The sequence below is a fragment of the Esox lucius genome, chromosome 3 (genome assembly GCF_011004845.1).
Source record: "Esox lucius isolate fEsoLuc1 chromosome 3, fEsoLuc1.pri, whole genome shotgun sequence".
In the NCBI taxonomy this organism is placed as follows: Eukaryota; Metazoa; Chordata; class Actinopteri; order Esociformes; family Esocidae; genus Esox; species Esox lucius.
The window spans coordinates 5,973,846-5,981,897 of record NC_047571.1 but is presented as its reverse complement, the minus strand read 5'-3'; the positions used below and the strand labels follow the sequence as shown (position 1 = coordinate 5,981,897).

The window sequence follows — 8,052 nt, the reverse complement described above, 5'->3', positions numbered from 1 at the left end:
GCAGCGTGCTTGGTGGCGCCTGGGACTCTCCGAAAGAGAAGCGGCGTGGGGCGTTTGTACAGAGGGAGCGCTGGAAATTAAACTGTGTTTCAAAAGTAAAGACTGTTATCCATCATGAACCTGCTCAAAGGTCCGTCGTGACTAAATCTCTGTAGCACCCTCTTTTTCAAGGGACCAAAAGTCATTGGACAGTTGATTGCAAAGCTGTTTCATGGACAGGTGTGACTTGTTCCTTCATTATTTCTTCATCAATTAAGCCAATAACAGGACTGGAGTTGATTCCAGGTGTGGCATTCGCATTCGGAGATGTTGCTGTGAACCCACAACATGGACTGAATGGGGCTCTCTTTTCGCAAACAAGGAGTTCTCCAGGAGATGTTGCAGATCCAAGCTCCTTGCGAGCAGAAACTAGCGTCCCGTGGGCGTGGCCTAGCAGTTTTCAATGGAACAACTTTTGGGTCACTAACGGAAGACTTTTTGAGTAGCTAAGGCAACGCCAAGCACATGGGCCACATCACTTATTCATTGGTTAAAAGGCTGTGTTTCCGCCCGGTTTCGAACCGGGCGGAAACTTAACTCGGCAGCGTGCTTGGTGGCGCCTGGGACTCTCCGAAAGAGAAGCGGCGTGGGGCGTTTGTACAGAGGGAGCGCTGGAAATTAAACTGTGTTTCAAAAGTAAAGACTGTTATCCATCCATGAACCTGCTCAAAGGTCCGTCGTGACTAAATCTCTGTAGCACCCTCTTTTTCAAGGGACCAAAAGTCATTGGACAGTTGATTGCAAAGCTGTTTCATGGACAGGTGTGACTTGTTCCTTCATTATTTCTTCATCAATTAAGCCAATAACAGGACTGGAGTTGATTCCAGGTGTGGCATTCGCATTCGGAGATGTTGCTGTGAACCCACAACATGGACTGAATGGGGCTCTCTTTTCGCAAACAAGGAGTTCTCCAGGAGATGTTGCAGATCCAAGCTCCTTGCGAGCAGAAACTAGCGTCCGTGGGCGTGGCCTAGCAGTTTTCAATGGAACAACTTTTGGGTCACTAACGGAAGACTTTTTGAGTAGCTAAGGCAACGCCAAGCACATGGGCCACATCACTTATTCATTGGTTAAAAGGCTGTGTTTCCGCCCGGTTTCGAACCGGGGACTTTTCGCGTGTAAGGCGAACGTGATAACCACTACACTACGGAAACTTAAAGGCAGCCGTGGAAAGAAGAGGATCCTTCCTGCCGATCCGGTCAACTTGGTGGGAATGCAATCAAACTCAGAATGTTCTATTTGTGACCTGTGTCAGGAAGGGAACACCCAGGGAAGAACCCTCGCCCCCACACACGCACTGGCACATTCTTATCAATTGTCTCTTGGGCAATTTTCCGATCAACGCGTTGCATTAGCAGCTCTTTTTAGTTAAAGCCCTGCAGCCACTCTCGTCTCTCTTAAAGCTATCTGCTCATTCACTAAAAATGTCAGTCAACGCACCAAACACATTGTTGTTATTGAGTCAAGTCCAACCAGTTCACCAAGAAAGAAGTCGGCGTTGAAAGCCCCTCTATTCAATTACTATGGCGGATGCCTTCAATGGTCATTTCCACGCCCTCTCAGACTCCAAATAAGGGAAAATACAGTATACGTATGCGTCCATTGCCGCTGAAAGCTCCTCTCTGTACTGACATGCCCAAAGGTGCCAACAATTTTCTCTAGTAGCTAGATGAACAGAGTCCTTACCCATTTGACCAGACCTTCAGGGCGCCTTTTAGAATACATGTCTAATGTAACTCTGCTTTTGCCTCTGTCACCCATTTGCCTTGCCCCAGAAGATTCCTCCTTAGTGCAAGTCTCATAGTCTGTAGGTGGTGAGTTCAAATCTCACAGGGGGCACCGCATTTGAAGCGGTTTGTACAAGGCTTAACACGATGCGGAGCCATCAGGACCAGCCTCCCGTTCCATCTGAGCCTTGACCGGCTCGATGATATACTTAACTCGGCAGCGTGCTTGGTGGCGCCTGGGACTCTCCGAAAAAGAAGCGGCGTGGGGCGTTTGTACAGAGGGAGCGCTGGAAATTAAACTGTGTTTCAAAAGTAAAGACTGTTATCCATCCATGAACCTGCTCAAAGGTCCGTCGTGACTAAATCTCTGTAGCACCCTCTTTTTCAAGGGACCAAAAGTCATTGGACAGTTGATTGCAAAGCTGTTTCATGGACAGGTGTGACTTGTTCCTTCATTATTTCTTAATCAATTAAGCCAATAACAGGACTGGAGTTTATTCCAGGTGGGGCATTCGCATTCGGAGATGTTGCTGTGAACCCACAACATGGACTGAATGGGGCTCTCTTTTCGCAAACAAGGAGTTCTCCAGGAGATGTTGCAGATCCAAGCTCCTTGCGAGCAGAAACTAGCGTCCGTGGGCGTGGCCTAGCAGTTTTTAATGGAACAACTTTTGGGTCACTAACGGAAGACTTTTTGAGTAGCTAAGGCAACGCCAAGTACATGGGCCACATCACTTATTCATTGGTTAAAAGGCTGTGTTTCCGCCCGGTTTCGAACCGGGGACTTTTCGCGTGTAAGGCGAACGTGATAACCACTACACAACGGAAACTTAAAGGCAGCCGTGGAAAGAAGAGGATCCTTCCTGCCGATCCGGTCAACTTGGTGGGAATGCAATCAAACTCAGAATGTTCTATTTGTGACCTGTGTCAGGAAGGGAACACCCAGGGAAGAACCCTCGCCCCCACACACGCACTGGCACATTCTTATCAATTGTCTCTTGGGCAATTTTCCGATCAACGCGTTGCATTAGCAGCTCTTTTTAGTTAAAGCCCTGCAGCCACTCTCGTCTCTCTTAAAGCTATCTGCTCATTCACTAAAAATGTCAGTCAACGCACCAAACACATTGTTGTTATTGAGTCAAGTCCAACCAGTTCACCAAGAAAGAAGTCGGCGTTGAAAGCCCCTCTATTCAATTACTATGGCGGATGCCTTCAATGGTCATTTCCACGCCCTCTCAGACTCCAAATAAGGGAAAATACAGTATACGTATGCGTCCATTGCCGCTGAAAGCTCCTCTCTGTACTGACATGCCCAAAGGTGCCAACAATTTTCTCTAGTAGCTAGATGAACAGAGTCCTTACCCATTTGACCAGACCTTCAGGGCGCCTTTTAGAATACATGTCTAATGTAACTCTGCTTTTACCTCTGTCACCCATTTGCCTTGCCCCAGAAGATTCCTCCTTAGTGCAGTCTCATAGTCTGTAGGTGGTGAGTTCAAATCTCACAGGGGGCACCGCATTTGAAGCGGTTTGTACAAGGCTTAACACGATGCGTAGCCATCAGGACCAGCCTCCCGTTCCATCTGAGCCTTGACCGGCTCGATGATATACTTAACTCGGCAGCGTGCTTGGTGGCGCCTGGGACTCTCCGAAAGAGAAGCGGCGTGGGGCGTTTGTACAGAGGGAGCGCTGGAAATTAAACTGTGTTTCAAAAGTAAAGACTGTTATCCATCCATGAACCTGCTCAAAGGTCCGTCGTGACTAAATCTCTGTAGCACCCTCTTTTTCAAGGGACCAAAAGTCATTGGACAGTTGATTGCAAAGCTGTTTCATGGACAGGTGTGACTTGTTCCTTCATTATTTCTTCATCAATTAAGCCAATAACAGGACTGGAGTTGATTCCAGGTGTGGCATTCGCATTCGGAGATGTTGCTGTGAACCCACAACATGGACTGAATGGGGCTCTCTTTTCGCAAACAAGGAGTTCTCCAGGAGATGTTGCAGATCCAAGCTCCTTGCGAGCAGAAACTAGCGTCCGTGGGCGTGGCCTAGCAGTTTTCAATGGAACAACTTTTGGGTCACTAACGGAAGACTTTTTGAGTAGCTAAGGCAACGCCAAGCACATGGGCCACATCACTTATTCATTGGTTAAAAGGCTGTGTTTCCACCCGGTTTCGAACCGGGGACTTTTCGCGTGTAAGGCGAACGTGATAACCACTACACTACGGAAACTTAAAGGCAGCCGTGGAAAGAAGAGGATCCTTCCTGCCGATCCGGTCAACTTGGTGGGAATGCAATCAAACTCAGAATGTTCTATTTGTGACCTGTGTCAGGAAGGGAACACCCAGGGAAGAACCCTCGCCCCCACACACGCACTGGCACATTCTTATCAATTGTCTCTTGGGCAATTTTCCGATCAACGCGTTGCATTAGCAGCTCTTTTTAGTTAAAGCCCTGCAGCCACTCTCGTCTCTCTTAAAGCTATCTGCTCATTCACTAAAAATGTCAGTCAACGCACCAAACACATTGTTGTTATTGAGTCAAGTCCAACCAGTTCACCAAGAAAGAAGTCGGCGTTGAAAGCCCCTCTATTCAATTACTATGGCGGATGCCTTCAATGGTCATTTCCGCGCCCTCTCAGACTCCAAATAAGGGAAAATACAGTATACGTATGCGTCCATTGCCGCTGAAAGCTCCTCTCTGTACTGACATGCCCAAAGGTGCCAACAATTTTCTCTAGTAGCTAGATGAACAGAGTCCTTACCCATTTGACCAGACCTTCAGGGCGCCTTTTAGAATACATGTCTAATGTAACTCTGCTTTTGCCTCTGTCACCCATTTGCCTTGCCCCAGAAGATTCCTCCTTAGTGCAGTCTCATAGTCTGTAGGTGGTGAGTTCAAATCTCACAGGGGGCACCGCATTTGAAGCGGTTTGTACAAGGCTTAACACGATGCGTAGCCATCAGGACCAGCCTCCCGTTCCATCTGAGCCTTGACCGGCTTGATGATATACTTAACTCGGCAGCGTGCTTGGTGGCGCCTGGGACTCTCCGAAAAAGAAGCGGCGTGGGGCGTTTGTACAGAGGGAGCGCTGGAAATTAAACTGTGTTTCAAAAGTAAAGACTGTTATCCATCCATGAACCTGCTCAAAGGTCCGTCGTGACTAAATCTCTGTAGCACCCTCTTTTTCAAGGGACCAAAAGTCATTGGACAGTTGATTGCAAAGCTGTTTCATGGACAGGTGTGACTTGTTCCTTCATTATTTCTTCATCAATTAAGCCAATAACAGGACTGGAGTTGATTCCAGGTGGGGCATTCGCATTCGGAGATGTTGCTGTGAACCCACAACATGGACTGAATGGGGCTCTCTTTTCGCAAACAAGGAGTTCTCCAGGAGATGTTGCAGATCCAAGCTCCTTGCGAGCAGAAACTAGCGTCCGTGGGCGTGGCCTAGCAGTTTTTAATGGAACAACTTTTGGGTCACTAACGGAAGACTTTTTGAGTAGCTAAGGCAACGCCAAGTACATGGGCCACATCACTTATTCATTGGTTAAAAGGCTGCGTTTCCGCCCGGTTTCGAACCGGGGACTTTGCGCGTGTAAGGCGAACGTGATAACCACTACACTACGGAAACTTAAAGACAGCCGTGGAAAGAAGAGGATCCTTCCTGCCGATCCGGTCAACTTGGTGGGAATGCAATCAAACTCAGAATGTTCTATTTGTGACCTGTGTCAGGAAGGGAACACCCAGGGAAGAACCCTCGCCCCCACACACGCACTGGCACATTCTTATCAATTGTCTCTTGGGCAATTTTCCGATCAACGCGTTGCATTAGCAGCTCTTTTTAGTTAAAGCCCTGCAGCCACTCTCGTCTCTCTTAAAGCTATCTGCTCATTCACTAAAAATGTCAGTCAACGCACCAAACACATTGTTGTTATTGAGTCAAGTCCAACCAGTTCACCAAGAAAGAAGTCGGCGTTGAAAGCCCCTCTATTCAATTACTATGGCGGATGCCTTCAATGGTCATTTCCACGCCCTCTCAGACTCCAAATAAGGGAAAATACAGTATACGTATGCGTCCATTGCCGCTGAAAGCTCCTCTCTGTACTGACATGCCCAAAGGTGCCAGCAATTTTCTCTGGTAGCTAGATGAACAGAGTCCTTACCCATTTGACCAGACCTTCAGGGCGCCTTTTAGAATACATGTCTAATGTAACTCTGCTTTTGCCTCTGTCACCCATTTGCCTTGCCCCAGAAGATTCCTCCTTAGTGCAATCTCATAGTCTGTAGGTGGTGAGTTCAAATCTCACAGGGGGCACCGCATTTGAAGCGGTTTGTACAAGGCTTAACACGATGCGTAGCCATCAGGACCAGCCTCCCGTTCCATCTGAGCCTTGACCGGCTCGATGATATACTTAACTCGGCAGCGTGCTTGGTGGCGCCTGGGACTCTCCGAAAGAGAAGCGGCGTGGGGCGTTTGTACAGAGGGAGCGCTGGAAATTAAACTGTGTTTCAAAAGTAAAGACTGTTATCCATCCATGAACCTGCTCAAAGGTCCGTCGTGACTAAATCTCTGTAGCACCCTCTTTTTCAAGGGACCAAAAGTCATTGGACAGTTGATTGCAAAGCTGTTTCATGGACAGGTGTGACTTGTTCCTTCATTATTTCTTCATCAATTAAGCCAATAACAGGACTGGAGTTGATTCCAGGTGTGGCATTCGCATTCGGAGATGTTGCTGTGAACCCACAACATGGACTGAATGGGGCTCTCTTTTCGCAAACAAGGAGTTCTCCAGGAGATGTTGCAGATCCAAGCTCCTTGCGAGCAGAAACTAGCGTCCGTGGGCGTGGCCTAGCAGTTTTCAATGGAACAACTTTTGGGTCACTAACGGAAGACTTTTTGAGTAGCTAAGGCAACGCCAAGTACATGGGCCACATCACTTATTCATTGGTTAAAAGGCTGTGTTTCCGCCCGGTTTCGAACCGGGGACTTTTCGCGTGTAAGGCGAACGTGATAACCACTACACTACGGAAACTTAAAGGCAGCCGTGGAAAGAAGAGGATCCTTCCTGCCGATCCGGTCAACTTGGTGGGAATGCAATCAAACTCAGAATGTTCTATTTGTGACCTGTGTCAGGAAGGGAACACCCAGGGAAGAACCCTCGCCCCCACACACGCACTGGCACATTCTTATCAATTGTCTCTTGGGCAATTTTCCGATCAACGCGTTGCATTAGCAGCTCTTTTTAGTTAAAGCCCTGCAGCCACTCTCGTCTCTCTTAAAGCTATCTGCTCATTCACTAAAAATGTCAGTCAACGCACCAAACACATTGTTGTTATTGAGTCAAGTCCAACCAGTTCACCAAGAAAGAAGTCGGCGTTGAAAGCCCCTCTATTCAATTACTATGGCGGATGCCTTCAATGGTCATTTCCGCGCCCTCTCAGACTCCAAATAAGGGAAAATACAGTATACGTATGCGTCCATTGCCGCTGAAAGCTCCTCTCTGTACTGACATGCCCAAAGGTGCCAACAATTTTCTCTAGTAGCTAGATGAACAGAGTCCTTACCCATTTGACCAGACCTTCAGGGCGCCTTTTAGAATACATGTCTAATGTAACTCTGCTTTTACCTCTGTCACCCATTTGCCTTGCCCCAGAAGATTCCTCCTTAGTGCAAGTCTCATAGTCTGTAGGTGGTGAGTTCAAATCTCACAGGGGGCACCGCATTTGAAGCGGTTTGTACAAGGCTTAACACGATGCGTAGCCATCAGGACCAGCCTCCCGTTCCATCTGAGCCTTGACCGGCTCGATGATATACTTAACTCGGCAGCGTGCTTGGTGGCGCCTGGGACTCTCCGAAAGAGAAGCGGCGTGGGGCGTTTGTACAGAGGGAGCGCTGGAAATTAAACTGTGTTTCAAAAGTAAAGACTGTTATCCATCCATGAACCTGCTCAAAGGTCCGTCGTGACTAAATCTCTGTAGCACCCTCTTTTTCAAGGGACCAAAAGTCATTGGACAGTTGATTGCAAAGCTGTTTCATGGACAGGTGTGACTTGTTCCTTCATTATTTCTTCATCAATTAAGCCAATAACAGGACTGGAGTTGATTCCAGGTGTGGCATTCGCATTCGGAGATGTTGCTGTGAACCCACAACATGGACTGAATGGGGCTCTCTTTTCGCAAACAAGGAGTTCTCCAGGAGATGTTGCAGATCCAAGCTCCTTGCGAGCAGAAACTAGCGTCCGTGGGCGTGGCCTAGCAGTTTTCAATGGAACAACTTTTGGGT

General features: G+C 47.9%; 5 non-coding genes across 5 annotated transcripts; all 5 read right to left on the bottom strand.

The window, feature by feature from the left end:
* Window positions 1–1,120: 1,120 nt before the first annotated feature.
* On the bottom strand, window positions 1,121–1,193 carry trnav-uac. The gene has a single exon. It is a non-coding gene; the product is annotated as a tRNA-Val (tRNA).
* Window positions 1,194–2,523: 1,330 nt separating this feature from the next.
* Window positions 2,524–2,596, bottom strand: trnav-uac. Its single transcript has one exon. It is a non-coding gene; the product is annotated as a tRNA-Val (tRNA).
* A 1,329-nt stretch (window positions 2,597–3,925) lies between these two features.
* trnav-uac lies at window positions 3,926–3,998 on the bottom strand. Its single transcript has one exon. It is a non-coding gene; the product is annotated as a tRNA-Val (tRNA).
* Window positions 3,999–5,327: 1,329 nt separating this feature from the next.
* trnav-uac lies at window positions 5,328–5,400 on the bottom strand. Its single transcript has one exon. It is a non-coding gene; the product is annotated as a tRNA-Val (tRNA).
* A 1,329-nt stretch (window positions 5,401–6,729) lies between these two features.
* On the bottom strand, window positions 6,730–6,802 carry trnav-uac. Its single transcript has one exon. It is a non-coding gene; the product is annotated as a tRNA-Val (tRNA).
* Between the last annotated feature and the right edge of the window lie 1,250 nt (window positions 6,803–8,052).